Here is a 21,185-nt window from a genome sequence, read left to right as displayed (position 1 = left end):
TGTTACTCTGCCTGCCCCTGCTCCCCCATTCCTCTGACACCAGCAGGATATGGTTGCACCTCCACGGTTAGGATGAAGATTGATATTTACATAATACCGAAGACAGACAGTGGTCCAAAGACCTTCTGAAAGTGCACCTGGTGGCTCAGACTCTGGGCCTTCCCCATTTTTTGTTACCCAGGACCCCAATATGCTGGATGCAGACTAAGATCTGGAGATAGACATGGTCCTTTTTAGATACTCTAGGAGATAGAAGAAGTAAAGACAGAGCAGACAGGGAAACCCAGAGAAGGCTTTACATTGCCATTTCTTTTATTTATTCATCTTTCACCTGTGGCTGGTAGTGAGGAAGGAAATGAAATCTTGGGGAAGACCTCACTGGTGATGGATGAAGCGTGTGGGGGGAAGTCCTTCCCTGTACCACATGCTGCCCCAAGAGAGGTACAGGGAAAGGAAATGAAAGGGGCAAGAGGCACTTTGAGGAGTCTGTAGGAACTGGAGGGAAGTTGGAAAAAGGGATGTGATTACTGCTGTGTTGGGAAAGATTGTATGCTTGGACAATGGCAGGAAGACTTTTAAACAGAGTGAGAAAAAACAGCAGAAAGAGCGTAAGAGAAGGGCGCAGATCAAGGTGAAGGTCTAGGAAATGCATTTTATCAGAAGGATTTTGGATAGCAGGTTATATGGCAGAGAGACTGGAGAATATAAAAAACAGTGGTGTGGAGACTGGGTTGGCTAGTCTGAGATGCTATAGAGCCAGAGGTGGCTGGAGGTGATCTCAGCCGACTTTGGACAGGAAGATTCAAAATCTGACCAATTGCAGAAAAATAAATATGTTGGATGTGTGATGGGGGATTGAAGAGTCAGATCTACCCACAGACTAATAGTCTGGTAGCAGATGAAATGGCTGGGAGACATTAACCAGGTTTAAAAGAAATAATGTGAAGACACTTCTGCAAATAAAACTAACCTGGCACTTCTGCTCTCAGATGCAAGGATATATTTATGGTGATTACGGTGGATGAGCAATGAATGTTCAGTTTTTATATTTTCTCTCCTGACATGTATTCTGATTTGCAAATGATAGGCCAGCACTCTACTGATTACAGGATTATATGACTAACTTCCAGCACAAAAAGAGAAATCTGTCTTTTTTCCTGCTTGAGATGGAAGCAGTCATCAGCACTGAAGATTTGGCATCAGGGCTTTAGTTTATTTTCAGCTGAATATTGAGAATTCTGGGCAAACTCAGCACAGTCCATCACCTTCAGGTCTTTTCATGTGAGACTTAGCAAGACTCATGGCACTGATGGAATAGAGGAGAATGCAGGAATTATTAATGCCAGCAGTATTATGTAGTGCTTGGTACCTACCTTCCGGGAATAGTAGGAAACATTGCTGACATGCAGTACAGTTTTATTTATTTTTCTCTACTCAATCTGTTTCCAAATTGTATGAATCCCACTTGTTAAGGCTGAGATGTGAGGCAGGATGATCTGGGGAGTGAAGGGGGAGGAATCTGCCTGTGTGCAGATATTCTGCGTAAGATGTGCCTCACTGTGATGTCCTGTGTGAGTCCTCATACCAGGTGGGACTAGCATCTGCTGCTTCGTTTGATATGTCTGCATCCTGTCCCAGAAGTATATGCATCATTTGGAAATCCTCTGGAGGTCCTGGGGACAGGTCTACCCCTGCCTCTGACCCTGCATGGCCACTACCCAGTCACCCAGCTTTCCTTTTACTTTTCCATAAAATTACTCTTCATAACATTTTGAACATCACAGTTGTGCTGTGGGGCTAAGCTCGATGATACTGGAAATATATGTTGTGATCATATGACAAAAACAACTCCTGGGTGTGCCATGGGTCTGTGTACCATGGTTAGGGTTGGACGCAGGACCACAGCATCGGACTTTTAGCCAGAAATGTCCCTGCTCCTGGGTAACATACACAGTCCCAAGAGCGTGGGGTGAAGGAACTGGGGACAAGTGCGACTCCCCATGTAGGAATGTAAAGCAGGGGATGGGGGGCAGAGCAGAAGGGGGAGCTGTCAGCCTTCCCAGTCCTTCTGATAAATCGGCGCCAAATATTCAACTCCTTCACGAGTCCAGTGCAATGATCAGGGTTTGTGCAGTTCCCGGAGAACTAAATGTTCCAGGTAAGTGCTATTATTAGGTGTCCTGCAAGCAGAGGAGCAGAACAAGCAAGCAGACAGCTTTGTAACCTATGGATACTGAATTTGAAAAGTCAGGAAGGACAGAAATGAGAGGGACTGGGAAAAGGAGATGCTCCTTCTGCACACACAGAAGCTGCCCTGACAAAGACATGCATATAGAGTGGGCAGAGACACAGAGTAACAGGAAGGTTTGAGCTTCAGCTTAAGTGGTTTGACTTTTGGACCTGCAGAGAGCAGCCTTGCAGAAAGAGAAATGCCTTGCAATGCCACAGAGCTGGCTCTTTTCCACCTGGGGAAAGAGTCACACCTAGGAAATCAGCAAAGGTGCATGGGCAGCAGTGAACAGGGAGTCGTTATTCACTGTTTCTTGTAACACAGCACTGACGCTTCCCCTGAAACAAGAAGGCAGTGGATCTAACGCTCACTGCGTATGTGTGTGTTTTTTCACCCAGTGCATCGCTAACTCACTGAATAGTCTTTAATAGTCATCATATTTAATATGAGATGAACCAGGTATGATCTGCTGTGGAAGCGGATGAAGCACAGCTCCCTGGAGCCTGGAAACCTTTGTCCATGGAGGGAACCCTCTGTGCCCTGCTTTGTATTTGTAACAGACCTTTTGCAGGATGAGCCCTGGTGTTCACCTGAGGAGTGTGTCAGAGTGAGAACGGGTGAGGATGGCAAGGCGGAGTGAGCAATTCTGCTGGGCCTTCGGGGACGGCTGCTCCCATGTGCTCCGAAGCTCTTCTGATGCTCTACACTCACGTCAGAGGTTGGCAGAGCTGGACCTAACCCAGGGCCACCGCCTCCCACACTGCCCATCCATCCTCAGTCTGCATGTGTCACTGCTGAGAAACTGGCTGCTGGCAGGGTGGTTTGGGGTAGGACTGAGTGAGCTTACTTCCCTGCCTGGAAAAGAGCTTTGGAAAAATAAGACCAAGTGAAGGATCCAGACATCCTCTGCCCAATGTTTGCCCTGCCCTGCAGTGGCAAGCTCAGTTCTAAGTGTGGTCCTGAATTTGGACCTAAGTTTGGTCCTGAGTGGTCCCTACATATCCTCTAGACCCTCTCCCTTCTCTCGTGAGCTGACTGGTGGGGAGCATAGCTCCCGCATAAGCTGCTGGTTAATCCAGAGATACAATTTGACCCCGGAGGAGCAGAGCCTGGTGAGAGTGCCACAAAAAGGGATAGCCCAAAAGGACCTGGAGAAATTAAAGAAATTATCCCCTCCCCGCAGTGAGCTTTACAGCTGCTGCTGCCTGCTCAGCTGCTGCCCAGACAGCAGGCAGCAATGCCTGAGGGACCTGGGTAGAGGGAGGGAAAGCTCTCCCTGTCCCTAGCTCCGAGCACAGCTAGCACGGCCCAGGAGCACGGAGTCCAGTGTGCAGTGCCACTGCGGCTTGCATGCAAAAACAGGACAAGGAGGCGGAGGTACGAGGCTGCCCCGTGGCTTATGAACTCACCTGCCAGCCTGAAAGTGCTGCTGGCCTCCTGGCCAGTCTCAAGAGCAGGGAGTCTGGCCTCGATGCCTCCTCAAGCTGGGCTCAGGAAAGTACCCCAAAGAGCTGCTGTAAGAGCACAGAACAAAGCAAAAAAACCCTGCCCGTCCGTAACCCCAAAGTGCAATGCTCCCCTGTCCCCAAGCTCAGAGCTCTACGCACACACAGCCAAACCAGAGTCCCTACACTGGAGAGCTCCCCATCTTCTTCCTGCTCTCAGGAAGCTTCCCTGGGGACTGCCTAAGCCTAATAGCAGAGAGCAATAATTACTACTGCTTAATCAGGACTGTTTTAGGATAAATTCTATTTAATGAGGATCCATTTTGCATGTAGCAAGTAATTAAAGGTCGTTTAAATAGGAAAAAGAGGTGTGAGATTCTGAACATGGCTTTCTGGAGAGACAGTGCAAAACAAAGACAAAGGCATATATTTTGCTGAGGGTTTTCCTCAGTACCTGGAAGGATGAAAAATGAGTCTCTCTGCAACCCACGCCACTGCACCTTCCCCGAGATGGTGCTCTCTGTGTGTGTACACGTACAAGTGTGCAGCCACATCAGAGACCTACACCCGAGCTCTGCAGGAGGTCTCATGCCTCACTTGGCACGGAGCGGCGAAAGGCAGTGCAGTGACCAGAAAAACCTGCAGCCCACCATTTGCATACTCCAGGGACCGCTGCGTGAATCAGAGAAGGATGAAATAACTGTGAATTGAGGGATTATCTCACTACACAGGACAAATGGAGGAAAAATGAGAAGCCATTTCCAGTTGCATTATCCTTAATATCCCATGCACCATTGTGCCTTCCTATGCCTCCCTGCTTTTTTTTTTTTCATTTTTTCCCCAGTATAGGGTGTGCTAGCGAGCGAGCAAGCAATGCTCTGACTTTGGGGGAGGAAGGCAAGCTGGCATTGGGGCAGGCCTCCAAGACTTGTGTGCACAGCATGGCATCTCTGAAGAAAAAATGCCTTTCCTCGTCAACACCAACAGCCATAGCTACTGACAGAGGAAAGGAAAAACTTCAGGGAAGGCAGTGGCTTAAATGATATGTAAATAAAAATGACACATTCAGATTTCACTTGCCCTTGGAGCCCCCTCCTCTTCTCCTGGCACTGTTCTCCTGAGCCTTCCATATCTCCAGAGGCAACATTTTAAAACCACAAAAATAGACGTGTGAGAATGAGGAATGGCTCAAATAATTTCAATTCCTCTCAACTCATACTCCTCAGCAATCCCAGAGGCTTCCACCCCCCAGCAGCAAATGCCTCTGGAGGGCAGCTCATACCAGCTATCTTAGGCGTTTGTAGCTGAGCGAGATGATCAAGATGACCAAGACCTCTGGAAGTGGCTGTTTCTCTGTCAACGCGGCAAAGGAATGAGAACGACCAGTTTAGATTAGATACCCAGAGAGAGATTCATCTCGCCGAACTTTAAAAGCCTGTGTCATAACGATAACAGTCTGGACTCTCTTTATAGTTGATGGCGAAAAAGTCACTTCTACATGTGATTTGCTGGATCTCTTTTAGACATATTTTTTAGGATGAGATGTGCTTACGCATCAGAAGTGCCTGTTTCTCTTCATTGCCTATAAAGGAGTCAGTATGACTAGCTCAGCTGTTGACGTGTGCACTGTAGGAATCTAAATTTGTGACGATGAATCCCATTTCCAACTTTCAGACTGCTGAAGTTAGGTAACATGAATTCCACTGTGGGCATGTGCTAAATATTTGAATAGATGCTATTTTTTAATTCACCCTCTCCTTGCAAGACGACCACATCAGTAGGGTTATCTGTGGGAAGAGGAAACAGTGTGTGTCATTAAAACCAGGAGACATCCAAATTCTGTACTTTTTTCTGGCACAGATTACCATGTGTGCTACGTCAGATTCCTTAATCCCTCTGCTTTTTAAGCTTTACCACTACTCTATTTTCAAACGTTAGTTTACAAATTACTTCCTGAACGTGCAGACAATACTTTTTAGCACTTCACTGTTCTGTTTTTTGCTCATAACATTTTTATGTGAACATACAATTTTGTGTCCAGATTCATTACATTTTGAGTGTTTTGGCTTTCCCCACCTCCTCTGGGAATTGCTATGCATTTATTTCATAAATCTGAACTCTCAAGCCTGAAGAACAGCACTAGTCTTTAATATCAGAGCAGTACTCCTCCACATTTGCTAGTTGTGAGAAGAGTATTTCATATTTTCTCTCCCTTCTAATTTTCTTATTTTCCTTGAGTCTTCAGTTCTTTGCTGATGTGTAGGGCAGTATGTTCTGTTCCAGAAGACTTGGGAACAAATGCATGCCAGAGAAAAGGCTTTTATAATCTATTGTGTGTGTGCCATTGTGCTACTGGGTAGTTTGACACCTATTTCTGCTTGGCTCACAGTTTCTTCTAAGAAAGGTTCTTTCACTCTGGAGACTTGGGAGAGAACCATCGAGGGTGACTATTGCTTTCAAAGACACAAACACTCACCCCTTACCCCATATGGCAAAAATGTGACAAGGGATTTCTTGTTAGTGGTAAAGATTGATTAAAAAAATCAACGGATGAGGCTTAAAATCCACCAGAAAAGATGCTGTGTGGGGATGTTTGTCACCATATTCAGGGCGTTCTGCCAAAGAGTCTATAAATTTTAAACGAAGGCAAACATCATTGCAAGCACCACCCGGATGTTCACCACCTCTGAACAAAGGAGTGGGGAAGCACTAACGATTCCCTGAGGAGCTCACGACTCGCAGCGCAGCCCAAAGAGCGGCAGTGGCTGCCACACGGCCTGGATGAAATGGGGAGGGAGGACGCCGGGGCGTCTTGCCGAGGTCACGGCTGAACAGCTGGAGAGCATCTGAAGAGCTTGCAACAGCCTTTGAAATGAACAGGAATATTTTTCTAAAGAATGCACACGAACGAGCCATAAACATGGAGAAAGTGTAGAACATGCACCCACAAAGACTAAATTTAAAAGATGTGCTTAGCAGGGAACACATGCATAGCATATGGATGCAGCTGACGGAAGAGCTGTTGGACTCCATTCAAGATACCACTCACATAGCAGATGAACCGTCATAAATTTAAGCTACACATGTCACATCCTTACCGCTAAGGTTCCCTTTAGTCATGTGTGAATGCAGTTTAGCTGTTGGATCCTGGCTCACGAGCTAACTTAGTCGCTCTCTGAGCACATAAGCAGGGTGGGAAGGACACATAACGTAGAGATCCTCAGCTGTTCGTTACCTTTTGCGAATTAGCCCGTGGGCTTTTTGCAGCCCCTACCTTGGCATTTGTTAGTCCCGGCACTCGCTGCCTAATGGGTGTCGCATGCTGTCCTTCAGCTCTTCAGCTGCTTGCTGACTGACAGGCCAACTTCTTTAACATTTGCTTTGATACATTTTCTCGAATTACGTTAAGCTCCTTGAGCTGATTAAAAGCCTTCCAAGATTATATCATTGCCAAGCTTTCTACGCACACGCACACACGCACAAAGACAATCATTCTGAAAAGGAAGACAAATAACAAAACCTATTCTGGATCTCTTCAATTAGGATGCTAGTAGCTAAGTCTCTGTCCTCTGGCCAATTTTCTATATTACTGAGCCAATCCACGTCTCTGATGGATATATAAGAATGCCAGGTTATTATTCTTCAGCAATTACTTTCCGCTATCAAAGTCTCTTAATCCAAAATACAGTATACTGACAAAACTGGTAGAACAGGTAAACATTTATGGAGCGAAAGTCAGACCTTATTCCACTTCCATGCAGCACTGGAGTTGTAAGAGATTCCTCGCAGCTGCTTGCAAGGAATTAAAGTTTTAGATTTGCACTATCCTTTTGGAACCTAATTTTATAAGCAGCTGCCGACAGTCCATTAATTTGAATCCAAGATGCCCTCTGAGTTAGACTAGTGATAAAGAAAGCATTAGTTTCCATTCCAAAATGTGCTTTATCACACATTCCTGCTGCCCCTTTTGCATATCTGTTTGACTCAAGGCAATAGCAGCATGGTATTTAAGCACCAATTACATTTTGGTAATCCACACAATATTTTAACAGGGAGAGGAAGACTGAATGACCTTAAACTTTGTTAGGGTAAGAAAAAAAAAACAGACTTAAGCATTCACTGGAAGGCTTTTTGGGGAAATCTTGCATATTTCTTGGTAGTGAAGCTTTGTAACATTATGCCTAGCGCTCAGATGTGGATGTACAAATCTGGAATTAAATTTTCTGGATTTTCAGGTTTCTTTTTCTCTAATGGGTCTAAACGAAATTAAAATTCATGTTCCCTCTTTCTTTAAAGTCAGGTTTAAGCAGAATACTGATATTTGTCACTAATGAATCTATATTACGGTAGCAGCCGGTGATGCCACTCTGTGATGGCAGTTTCTTTCAGATTTGGGGCTGTATGGTAGAAACACAGATGCAGAGGCAGTCATATGATTTGGGGCTGTATGGTAGAAACACAGATGCAGAGGCATCTGTGATAGGATTTAGAGGATAACCTGCTGTTTGATGACACTGTAGCTGGTGCAGGATCTGGAGGTTTCTTTGGTAGCAGGTTTTGTTGCTGATATTACTGTTATTGACTTGTGGCAAAGAGGTAATGAAGAGAAATGGCATGAATGTGAAAGTAAGCTGGAATGGAAAGCATAGGGAAGAAAAATTTTGACTGAGCCAACTAAGAACAGCAGTGTTTTGTTTTTTTTAAGATATTACGCAAAGGTCAATATTAGTACCTCTGGGAACATGGAGATTTTCCCCAAATCTAAAATGCATCATGGGAAGCAGATGCATCTTTTAGATAGAAAGGTAGACTGATGGGCAGAATAGGCTGGAACCATTCTGCAAGAAATGGCATGGGCAGTGTCATAATTTATTCATCTAAATAGAAATGGGGAAGCTAACAAATGAAAGGCCCTAAATGCAGAGGTGAAAAATTTTGACTAAACCATGGAATGCACTTGAAGAGCAGTGGGTTGTGGCCAGAGACAACTCTGAAAGATGACCTGAACAATTATTATTTTAAATTAACTTCAGGGAGCTAAAATTGCTGAAATGAAAAGCAACGAGAAAGGAAGTGTTGACGGCAAAAGAAATCAAGCTTCTGGACAAGTATTATAAGGATGAAATGGACAAAATCTAGCACATCTGTGATACTGGAGAAAGACGGGAAGAAGGCAGAGTTTCACATAGAGGAAAACCAAGCATCTGTTTAGCCATCCTGAGTTTAACATTACAGCTATGTGATAAATAAAGTCAGAAAGAAAATTAAAGGTGTGTTTTTCATCAGAGGTCTGGATTTGCAAAGCATACCTGAAATTTCTCAGCCCAAAGTAGCTAAAGGGGTGCAAGACTTGAGACTGTAGGAGATGGGCCAGAAGGTCAGGTCCTTGTTGGACTCCTGTAAACCACCAGAAGTACAAGGGGACCACAACAAAGTGAAGGAAATCTGAGAATTGGTAAAGAACCATATCACAAAACCCCCAAAGTGAACAGGGCTTCAAGAGCAAAATGGCAGAGAAGTTTGAAAAGCAAGGGGGCAGAAGTTGTAGTAACACGCTGAGGCATTGCATTTGTCCGCATCCAGCTAGTCACAAAGCTTGTTCTGGCATCATATGTGTAGAAACTCTGCACCTCAATAATTTTTACTTTATTTTAAATCAAATTGACCAAGATGTGTGTATATAAGATTCATAATGTTTCCATCTGCCAGGAACTTTAGACTTGCAAGCCCTTAAAAAGAAGAAAACATCTTGTATTAAATTTTCTAAGCAGCCAAAATGTTCTTCATTTTTTTCCCCTGTAGTTTAAATTTAAATTTATTTTTCTAAATTTACATATTCAAAAACTTAATCTGAAACTTGTTTGGAATTTGGATGTCTCTTTTTATCACATTTCATTTAATTGCAGCTACTTCTGGAATTGAGGCATCACCCCTGCAGCTACTGGATGTCAAAGGACAAAAAAAAAAAAAATTGCTTGAAAGAAAACTGAAGCCACATTTCTATTCTGCATTTGAGCTGCTGACATTTTCTAGATAACACCAAGAGATGTCAGAATACTGGCTGTTAAAGCAGTCTATGTTTGGAGCCTATTAAGTTGAATTCTGAGAGTGAAGGGAAATGTGAAGACTTCTAGAGGGACTGACAGATGCTATTACTTGCTTTATTTCAAATTTATAGGGAAGAAAGGGGTTTTTTTCCTACTTTTTTACCCAAGAGTTCCTCTTAAAATGTGGCAGGTCACTGAGAGCCTGCAATTTCATTCTTATTCCTTTGTGTATTTGAAGTCTCCACAATACAGCTCCCCCCCTTCTGATGACGAAGGGCTGAGAGGAACTCCCATCAGAGCCTCTTACTCTCTCATTACTGTCAGAAGCCACTGCTGACCTGTCTTCCTCTTTGGCATCCATAATTCTGCCTCTTTAATGCTCCCACATTATGTTGTTCAAGGGGTCCAGATTGCCTTTTCTTGTTGATAAAGCTGTAGCTTCACCAAGGTCTTTAGAGTTACACCAGGGTAAAGGCATCTGGAAGGAGGAGGGTGGCTCTGGGTGTCTTGTTCAGGTCACTTGTATGTCATGTAAAGCAACCAGAATGATCTTGGTCTTTCTTCCTAAGCACCCTCTTGTCTTCTCACACAGTGGTAAACTTAGGAAGGAAATTCATTTCCTGTCAGCTGGATTCTCCCTGGAGCCTCTTGGCACGCACAGGCAGTCTGGCAGGACATCCCTCCAGAGACCACATTCCCGTCCCTCAGCCCCTTGCTCCAGCTCTTCTGTCCCATGTACAGAAAGAGATGTCTCAGCACAGACTTTCCCCATCCACTGCAGAGGGCACTGAGCCCGAGACACGCTAAGAAAAAGCATGAAGGAGTGAAGAGACCACGACTGCAAACAGCTATTGCTTCCAGAGCCAAGCTGCTTTTCTGCAAAGCTAGTACATCATGCTCTTCCACACTCACAGCCTTGGAAAGGATGCATAGGGTTGGGTAGTGTGCACAGGGCCGAGTAGGGTGCATATGGTTGGGGAGGGTGCATAGGGTTGGGCAGAGCTGAGCCTGGACTGACAGGCCCAGATGGACTCCTTCCAGACCTAGCTGGGATGCTAATCTTGATCTTAGGTTAACAGACAGCTGGTGGCATTTAATCAGAGGCACCATTCACGTATACCCTCCACACCAATGAGTCTCCTGAACTGTGTTGTGCTGGATAATGCAGGTCAATCAGCTGCTTCCTTCAGTTGCTCCCAGAGCCTTTTGTGTCTGCCAGTTTATAGATTATCTTAAATATTGTTTCTGACTTCAAAGATAAGTGAATGTATTTAAAAGCATTTGAACATCCATCACATCTGAGCAAGAAATATTACAGAACAGCTTCTTCCACTGCATAGCGGTTGGCCAGAGGTTTTCTACTGAAGATCCTGCCTCAGCCTACACTACCCTTAGCGTTGATGCTCCCCATTTCCCTGCACCTGCCTGCTCTCGAGGCACGATCCTTCTTCAATAGTACTGCTGTTTCCTGCCTCAAAGGCAGTAAGGGTGTGTGTCAGCCTGATTTGGGCTGCTACAGGACCACGTAGATCCTTTGCCAAGCTATTGGAAACTTAGAGGAAGCAATCTGAGCAAGCGAAGCTACATCAAGCAATACACATCTTGGTCTGAAAGGCTGAAACCAAGCAGAAACAGCCCAGGAAGCTGAAATCCTTTGTATATGCCCATGTGACTACCATGTGAAGTAATTTGCAGCTAGTTTCACCAAATTTAGCTTTCCAGTGATGCTTTTCAGGAGCTAATCCAGCATTTCCTCAGTTTAGATCTTTGTGTTATGACCTGCAGTGATGAAGGGTGCAAGTGGGTGGGGGTAGATAGCTGCTGTCTTTACCAGCACTTTACCTTAACTCAGCCCCTGGGAGGATCCAAGTACTTTATAAATGGCTCAAGCCTTACTGCAATAGCTCTAGGACCCTGATTAGCTAGGCCAAGGTCAACTTAAAATTCAGTGAAACATGTGCTACTTCACAGGGAAAACACAAGCTGAATGCTTTTCACTCTAAGCGGTAATATTGACTCTTCCCAAGAGCCAGTGATTATCATCTTGTACCTGTGAGCTAATCAGGAAAATAACAGGCCTCATTCTCCTCTCAGACTGGAATCGTGCAGGAGATAGTCCACCACACTCGGTTCACCTAAGAGGTACAAATGTAATGCAAATGAAGAATGAGGTCCACACAATTTTAAGGTTTTAACTCTTCTCTTAGTTGGAAGGAAAAAGACCACCTTGAAAATACCAATAGATATTCCAGAGGAGATAAGAGAAAAATATGTAAACATTCCAGTCAGTACTGAAGGCCCTCCAGAAGGAAAAAGTATTGTTCAGAAAACTGAGATGATATTCCAAAGGACAAAAGAATGAAATAAACCCCTAAATTACCTTCAACCATGCATTCAGGGACTTAATTACCTTATTTTGCTCAGTCCATTCTTTCTTTCTCATCAGATTAATAAATATATGCACCAGTAAACATTAATATTTTGTATATGTGGAAGCTGATTTTATTCAGCATTTTGAAAATCCTTAAGCCTGCTGTTTACTTCGATTATTTATCTTTTGCAAAGAGAACGCAGGCACCCAGAGCTCAGAAAAAGATCAGAGAGTCCAGCTCTCCTCAAGGCTATTTTTTCTCTTTAATCCTCAGGGACCTGATTGAATTTTTCTCTGTTTATTATTATTTTATATTTCTTCTCCATGTTTTATTTATTTATTTTGATTTATAAATTATACCACCATGCTAAGGGCAACTGTCCTCTCTGAATCATTCCTCTTGTGCCTGTGACATTTGTGCAAACCTCATGTCTGCCTTCTGTGTTTCAGCCCTCGGTCCCAAAATACTTTAGGCCACTGTGTTGCTTAATTTTTTCCTCACTTGGCTAAGCAGCCTGAAAGCAACTGCATAATATTCTATTTGACATTAAGCCTCACATATACTTTACAGTCTCCAAGTTCTCCGGGGCACTAGCTGTCTTTTTAAATTATGTATAGTGGGGCCAGCATAATGGGGCCTCAGGCCTTGAGATGGCTCCCGCAGGCACTGCCACAATGCAGCATATATTTCTAACAGCAGAGGAGATGAACCACCAGAAGAAGTACTGAATTTTCTGTCCCTCCGTAACTTCGCATCCCTGCTGGTACACACGCTACAGCTAAACACGAGTTCAACGCAGGGGTAAGTGATGACATTTAAGGGCTTGTGGAGGTCAAAAGAGATGATCCAATGGTCCCTCCCAGCCTTCGATCCATGAATCTATGAATACGGATAACAGCAATTAAAAAGCAGCTCTGTGAAAAGGTCTCCACGGCCACTGCTGCAGGGACACTGTGAGAGTTTTGCTGGAAGACCTTCAGGAGCGAGGCCGTGGAGCAACTCTGCTTTCAATGAACAGGCAGCACCTCAGGGGGAGAAAATATCTGCCTGGGGCGGCGGAAAGAGATGTCTCTAGAATAATGTCATCTTAACTAAGCTGGAGGTATGACGACTCTGTTGCTGATTCCAAAGTGGTGTCACAAATAAATGAATCAAATTCTCCACGTGTAATTTTTAGGAGTGAGCAACCAGGAACGGTGAGCGGCATGGATGAATTTTGAATCATTCACTGACTGGCTCTTGACCCTCCTTTAAATTCCACCAGTTTTGGAGTTGCTCATTTCTGCTGGCTCTGGGTTCACACTGTAACTCAAAATAAGCTGCAGCTAAAAGAAAAAAAAGAATATCAGGACATTATTTGCAGGTGTGGTCCAGGCAAGACAAGGACTAGGAATCCCAGACTGCACAGCTATGGAAAGCTTGCGAAGCAAAGCAGAGAATATGCAATATCCCCAGACACCCAGCAGCAGATCTTTGAGACAGAGCTGAACCTCACCTTGTTTGAGGCTAGAAGGAGATTCCCTGGGGAGAAGAGGTGGGAGCCAGTACATGCCCAGCTGTTAACTTTATGCCCTTGCTATACCTTCGCAGACCACTGCCAAAAGACAGTGGATCATTTATGGACATGAAAAAAGGAGCTGCCTTTTTCAACCAGCCTACTTACTTAAGCAGCAGACATCAGCAGTAATTAGCAAGGAGAGCAAAAAATAAACTTTGAGCAACCTCACCCTCCCACAAAATCCCTTCCCAAACATGTATTGTTTTGCAAGCAGATAATATTTCTAGTAATGAAGCAACAAAGCAAATACAGTTCAGTGCTCTGTAAACACGAATGCACACAGACCAATATATGAGCCTTGGAATAAAATTATTCAAAAAAGCACTTCTTCAGATGCTTTCCAGTGATGGAGTACCTGCCAATGAGAAGTCATGACTTTTCAGAAATTGCTTTATAATGCAAAAGCACTGGAAATCATTGTTATGACTTTCCAACACAAATGATGGAAGGCTCTTCTTGGGTCAGCGATGCAATGGGAAAGGCTCGAAATGCGAGGCTGCTAGCTGGTGCGTCTTGGCTTTGACTCAGCTCCCAGAATGACCCAGCAACAATTTTTCTTCACTTACCATGCTCTGTGTTATTTTGGCAGAGAAATATCCCTAGTTCTCTGGCATGATTTCATGAAAAATTGTTTGATCTTTGCCTGCACATTTCTGCAAGGCCTGGCTTGTTTCTCCTGCCACAGCATCACACCTTCCTGACTTCTTTCTGTCAATGCTGGTGTTGCCATTGCTCTGAGGAGCTGATAAAGATGCAAGTCTGGGTAACCTCAAGCTGTTCTGAGCAACCGTAAGCCCACAGGACTCTCATGATGCAAGTCAGCTCCAGGCATTTCAGAAGTGCTGGCAAGATTGAATTTTTCTGCAAAAGAGCAGCAGCAGAGCCAGGGGAGGGTCCTGGAGGGTCATGCTTTCCACCTCTGCTACGGCAGAGGTGTCAGGGGAGCAAAGGGTTGATGACAAGAGTTGCAGGGAAGCCCTTAGGTCTTCACTACTGCCATCAAAAGCCACGGCCCCACATGTCTTGATTCCTCCAGCAACAGCCACCAGGCTGGCTCTCCAGGGCACTCACGCTGACAGAGGCAGCTGCAGGAGCCTGAACTCACTCTGGTTTCACCAGCAGTCTGTTGCCATAGGCAACTGCCTGTTTTGCCTATACCTAGAGCTGGTCCTGAGCAATATACACAGCAGGATTGCTATGATGAGATTAGCACTCTTTATTATACTAGCCCTGCTCTTATCACCAACCCCAGCTCTCACAAATTCAAGATAAGGAAATTTCCCTCATGTACTTACCATGGTCTTGAACAGCACTTTAGAGAGAAGCTGAGAACACCACTGTATTCACATTTACATGGCAAAATTTAGGGAGTTGTTGCTATTCTTGTTTTCAGGTCCTCTCAACCCTTCAACGTCCCAGTTCTGGTCTGGTTGCTTATCAGTTATCCCAGCTTGAGTAGCTTGAGGGTGTCCTCTCTGCACTAGGCTAATGTCAATATGGGACCAAGGCATCATAATCCCCTCAACTGTAGCCCATAATCTTTTCCATTTGTTAAAAGAAAAAGTATCTTCCTCCTGAACCTTCTAAAACACCCAGGAATAGCATTTCTTAGGCCAGCTTTACTCTGTGCACCACTTCACTCTTGGAGGCTGGGATAAAGAGCTATATCAGGTACACCTGTTAGCTTACAGGAAGATAAAACATCTCTAAAAATGCTCTAAGTCTCACCGAAAGGCAAAATAGGACTTACTCTCTAGAGACTCAAACATGCAACCAAATCACTGCTGCTTAACACATTGCCATCCATCAGCTGAGCAGCTCAGCTGCAGGCACAGCTGCACTGCGCTACCCTGGCCTGACCAGGGACCACCACCAGGAAATGGAGGGGTCTCTAAATTAGAAACGGCGAGCCTAAACCCTTTCTTGCATATATGTTCCATTTAGGTTCCTCACTCCTTATTGAAATACCTTGCTGATTCTGGGAAATACCTCATTGAACGTAGCCCAGATTGTCAAAGATACTGCTTTTTAATCAGAGTGGGGCATCCAATTCCTTTGAAAATCTTAGGTTTTAGATCCTTCAATACTTGCATAGCTCTGAAAGTCCGAGCCTCAAACTGGTTCTGCAGAAAGATATTTATGTTATGTGAAATCCTGTTGTATTAAACAACAAATACAGGCCTAAATTGACCTGACAGTGACCTTTTTAATAATAGAAAATAATGAAAATAAACAAAGCACAATGCAAATGCAGATGATCTGGTTACAGTAGATTTGATCAAATAAAACAGACAATCTAATTAACCAGTGATTAGATTAAGTAGAAGTCTCTGTATTGAGTGATGGATAATTAACTGGAATTGTATTTACTTATTTTTATTGTACTGCAGAACACGGCACATCTTTGCCTTTCTTTCCTTTCACTGCAGTCTTTTAATTAAACAAAATTATTCTGAATGTTTTACACAGAATCTAGGCCTCTAAGTAAACACGGTAAGTTGGAAAGGGAAAGGCAGCCCTATACTGCGATTTAGTTGTCGATCAATACTGTTTGGATAAATCTCATCCAACAGAACAGTTACAGCCCTGGCTTTTCAGAGCTGCCTGGCATTTATAGCTCCAGCTGAGTGGAATGTGAGCTGCAGGTGCTCAGCCCTTGGGAGAGCCATGCCCTTATTGTTCAAACATAATTTATGCTTGAGAACAAACAAACAAACATATTCAAGGCAACTCCTAATTTCCGCACCTGAGTCGATCAAGATTTATTTTTATCAAGGCAAATGCACATAAGGGAATGGTGCACAGCTGATCTACATCTAAGACAGAAATGGATCTTGCACTTTGAAATCCTTATCAGAAATGGTTGTCATGACTTTTAAGTGTAGGCTATGTAAGAGACAGTCTTTTAAAGTGATTTAATTCCCTCCTTTTAAGAACTGTAATCTGGAAGATTAGTTTGGCTCCCCATCACTACCAGGAAAACCCTATACTATTGAAGACGCCCTTTCAATAACACTGCTTGTCAAATGTTAGATGTCATTTTAATTTTTTAAGCATTTTGTTAACTGCGTATTTGCCAGAGGCTCTGTGATAGCCTATAAAAACTGCCGTAGCAGGCAATCACTATGTTCACCGTACACATGGGTTGCATATTCACATGTTCCTCTGTTCAGAATACGTAACAGTTAATTTGATGAAATATCTGCTGGCAAAATTTCTCCCCTAGCTGTGGGACTACTGTCTGTCTGTCTGTCTAGACACTCTTACTGCTCTCATTACCATGGTATCTCAGTGCATCCAGACCCATGGATATCTGAGGAGGAGTTAATAAGCATTAGCTCTTGCTAGGTCTCTTCAGAGGATGCTTCTGCCAAACTGCAGGGGACAGCAGACGAAAACAGCATGATTCCTGAATGCGATGAGGAGAGCTAGCGGGACTGTGTGGAAGCTCTGGCATCTATTTAGCAGAGCCTTGCAGTCTGCCTCTGGCCAGGTGGCAGGGCATTCGCGTGCTGGCTTATACACAGGCGTTTTTCTCGCTTGTGTGCAGAGAGGAGCAAAGCTAGAGTTACTGCAAGCTCTGTGCTAGTGAAGATGCCAAGGAACACCATGCGGAGGCGGGTGAATTCTGGATAAGAGAGTGGGTAAACAGAAAGGCTGAAGTGCCAGGGGTAGCCTCGGGGGCATTCCCTTAGGGAACAAACAGCAACTGAGCTAGAAAGTAAGGCCTCACTACAGCAATTAACTTCTCAAGCTGATCTAAGGTATCAGCTAGACTTTTAACAGAAAGACCTGGTTGACCAGGTGATGTGGATGCCTGCAGTTGCTGTATTTTAAGGCTATATTTTTGGTTCTGAAATGCTATCCCATGAATTTACCCATTTACTTGTAAAACCCGGAATCTCTTTTATGATGCAGACTTTATTTTTGCTGGTGCTGAGTGCAAGCCAGAAACAGATAAAACTGCAGCTTCTCAGCACTGTTGATGTTCAGGGCTCAGGTCTTGATCCCCATGATGTTATTAAGAAAACTTCTATTGTCCTTCATGTGAGCAGGCTTTTAACTAATTCCACTTGTATTCAGCCCCTATTTACATCTGAACAACAGCTCTGACCATAAAGGGCTGTAACAGTGGGAGCAAAATGTGACCTCTGGTTTGTACTGTTTCAGCAGTGTACAAGCTGTTCAGTACTGTTTCTCCCAGTTCTCAATCCTTCTCTCCTCACATGGAGTTACTGTACCTCTAACTTTTCTCACTAAAGTCTGTTCAGAGTAACAGGAAAATGGATGGGACGATATCAGATAGTCCAAGAATATATCTGAATTCTCTGATATTTCTGGCATAAAATTTTTAACAAAAAAAATATTTTGTTGAAAAGGCTGGGTGTCAGAAAGGTGTGTGTACCTCCTAAAGAGCATGGGCAAAATCATATCATCACAGCATGCTGTTGTCCATGGACAGAAGTCTCAGACAAATTCCCCTGTCTTCCTCTTCACAAGGCCATGAAGACAAAGAATTACATACAAGCCACAGGACCTGAGAGTGTTTTCCAGTGTCCAGCAGCCTTGATGCACCTTGACTCCATCTCATGACAAAACCCAGGCATGTATCTTCTCCTCCTTCCCTACCTACTCTCTCCTCCTTCCTTTCTGGAAGGCCAGATGTGTAGATGTAGGCAAGGGGGCCTCGCTGCCAGCAAGGAAAAAGGAGTTGTAGAAGATGAAGGAAAGCTCATCCAGTTTTGGCGGAAACAAGGAAGGGGAAGAATAAGTAGATATGAAATACCAGATCTCCTGAGAAGTGTCAGATAAGAGGAAAAGAAGAAGTCGTGCCTAATTTTTTCCGCCCAGTGGTGATATATGCATGCAGACACCAGCCTAAGAATTGTGGGGGAACTCTAATGAGTCTCTCTGAGTAGTGTCTATGGCGCTGATTACTGCTGTTCCCGCAGAAGCCACTTGTATTTGTGATATGGAGATGTTGTCAGCAGGCAATGAAATATTAGTCACTATTTAAAAAATGTACCACATAATTGCAGAAGATAGCATGTTCCCGTTCCAATTAGAAGTGAATAACTGTAATACCTGAAGGAGCCTTGTGCAGCATCTGTAGGTAAATACCACTCTTTGTAAAGGAATCTACCCATAGAAAATTGCATAATAGGCTTGTGAATGGTAGGGTTTAGATGTAAACTACTGAAGTAAAAGAATCACTATCCCATGGAGAAACCTAAGCAGTGTTTTAGATGTTTTTCCTAAAAAGATGCAAAATATATTGCTAGCAAATTGTGCTCTCCTTTATTGCTTGTATATCAATATGGCAAGCAGAACACATTCTACCTCAGAAAAGTTTGACCTCAGCTCTTCATGTTAAATTCACAAAAACATTTAGACATGGCAATGCTTCATCTTCAACCAAAGCCTGTCTTCATACACTAACTGTGCTTGCAGCACATTCTCCAACATTGAGGTCAACTAGCATGAACGGTTCACATTGACTCTTAAAACTCCTACACAGCATGGCTGTTGCAAATTGTTTACTGGGAATTGGACTGTTCCCAGTAAACATCTAAGTTAGCTCATTGCAGATGCTGAGATGTGCCCTAAGTGCTAGGTTATGTAGGGGAAATGTAGGGGCCTCTATTCAACGTGTACAGTCTTTTGACACATGTAGAGCAGATGGGCAGATTCTGATGATCTACATGTTGAAGGTGGTTGCTGAAAGTGGCGGTGCAGTGACTAAATCCACTTTTGTAGATTCAGCCCTTAACAATTTACGGAAAGCTCCCACTTCACTCCCATCCTAGAATTAGTAGCATCTAATCAGCTTGAGCCTATGCTGTGGCAATACGTCAGGTAGCTACAGAGTGTCCATTAACCAGCGAATGAACTTTAAATCAACTGAAAAATCCCACTGATTTGTGAATGAAACTATATCTGGACCCTCAGAAAAAAATGCAACCAGTTCTGCAGCTTCAGTTCGTTCCTGCATTTGGTGAGGTGTTGATAGGGCTACAAGGGCCAAGTTCAGGGCTTTGATTAAGCAAATGCAACTGTACTCTGTTGACAGAACTGCACTTGCCCATCAGAGGTCTGATTCTGACCCAAGGTCTTTGTACACCATGTTTACGTTTCTTTCTTCGCGTAATTGTACAGTGCTGAAAGATCTTTGAACAAACTTATTGTATAGAAGGGAATAGAGATATACATGGGGTATGACTGCAGGCTTGCAAACAACAGAAATACCTGAAAAACCCTCTGTTCTGCTATTGATCCAAAGGAGTGCTGGAAACATTACTATGGCAACAATTCTTACCCAGTGGAAGAAGCATGCCATTATCTGTGCATAGGAACAAAACAAGAGGAGGCGTTTTTCAGAACGGTTGCCCACCTCCCCTTGACCACTACAGATGTGCTGACCTTCTGGCATGAACTCCTGCTGCAGGAGCTTTCAATGAGGTATGATTTACAGAATTATTTATTGGCCCATGCACAGAGAATAAAGAAACTCTATTGACCAACAGAGTCCTGTCGCAGAAAACAGCACTGCATGGAACTCCTGTTTTCTAAAAGTATCAAACATCTTCCTTTCCTCGTTAACAACCTGGGTTAACGGTGTGAATAAAAGAGACACGGCTGCTCTGGCTCACTGTAAATGTTGTCTATGTCATTTGGCTGCACACCACTTGAACCTTTCGCAAGCACAGTTACTAACTCAGAAAACTACTGAGCATCTAATCTGGCCATGTTCTTACTGAGAGTGAGTTCAGGCTAAAGTACAAATCTGTTGGTGTTGTGGTAATGGTGTTATTTGGTCTATTAATTAGCAACTAGACTAATAAAATCAGCAAAAAACCATTTTGCATTATAGGGCTAAACTGAAAGTCCACATCCCATATAGCCTGAAGGCAGAATTGAGAGCTAATCATATTCCAGGTGTTTATAACACTTAAGAAGCTCTGTCTGCTGCTCTGACATGCATCTCTCATCCCCAGCTTCACATATGGGTAATTTCAAGGAGTACTGTGACTCTGCCCACCGCTCCTAACCCTGGGGAGGGGAGTGATACTGACTACAAGTCCAGGCAGACTGTTCTTCCTTTAAATGGCTGAGGAAAACGATTGTGTGGGAGATGGTGCCAAGCAAGGAGAGAAAAGGAGCAGCCTGGAAGAAAGCTTCCAAATACACACTCCCACTGCAGAACACTTTATGGCTGTCCTGAGGCTGGGGAGAAGAACAAGCAGCTGCAAGCTCTTTCCAAGCTGTTTGTTTGCCAGTCTTCTCTCTGGGCAGCCTGTGGTACAGCCAGCTGTGAGAGCAACACAAGTAGGTGGAACAGCTCTGCCCACTTGGGATCTCACTACGGCTCCACAGAGCCACTTAACAGCATGAGCCAAGTGGGTATTGCCCATTGCCATTAGTATTGTTATCCCCTTTTTTTAAAAAAAACAGAAAAATAAGAAGGGTCAAAAAAATGAGAGAGCGCCTGGGCAGAAGACAGACTGTAGAAAGAGACAAAGACTAACACCAAGT

This window comes from Gavia stellata, chromosome 2, assembly GCF_030936135.1.
Source record: "Gavia stellata isolate bGavSte3 chromosome 2, bGavSte3.hap2, whole genome shotgun sequence".
NCBI lineage: Eukaryota > Metazoa > Chordata > Aves > Gaviiformes > Gaviidae > Gavia > Gavia stellata.
This window is presented reverse-complemented; position numbering follows the sequence as displayed.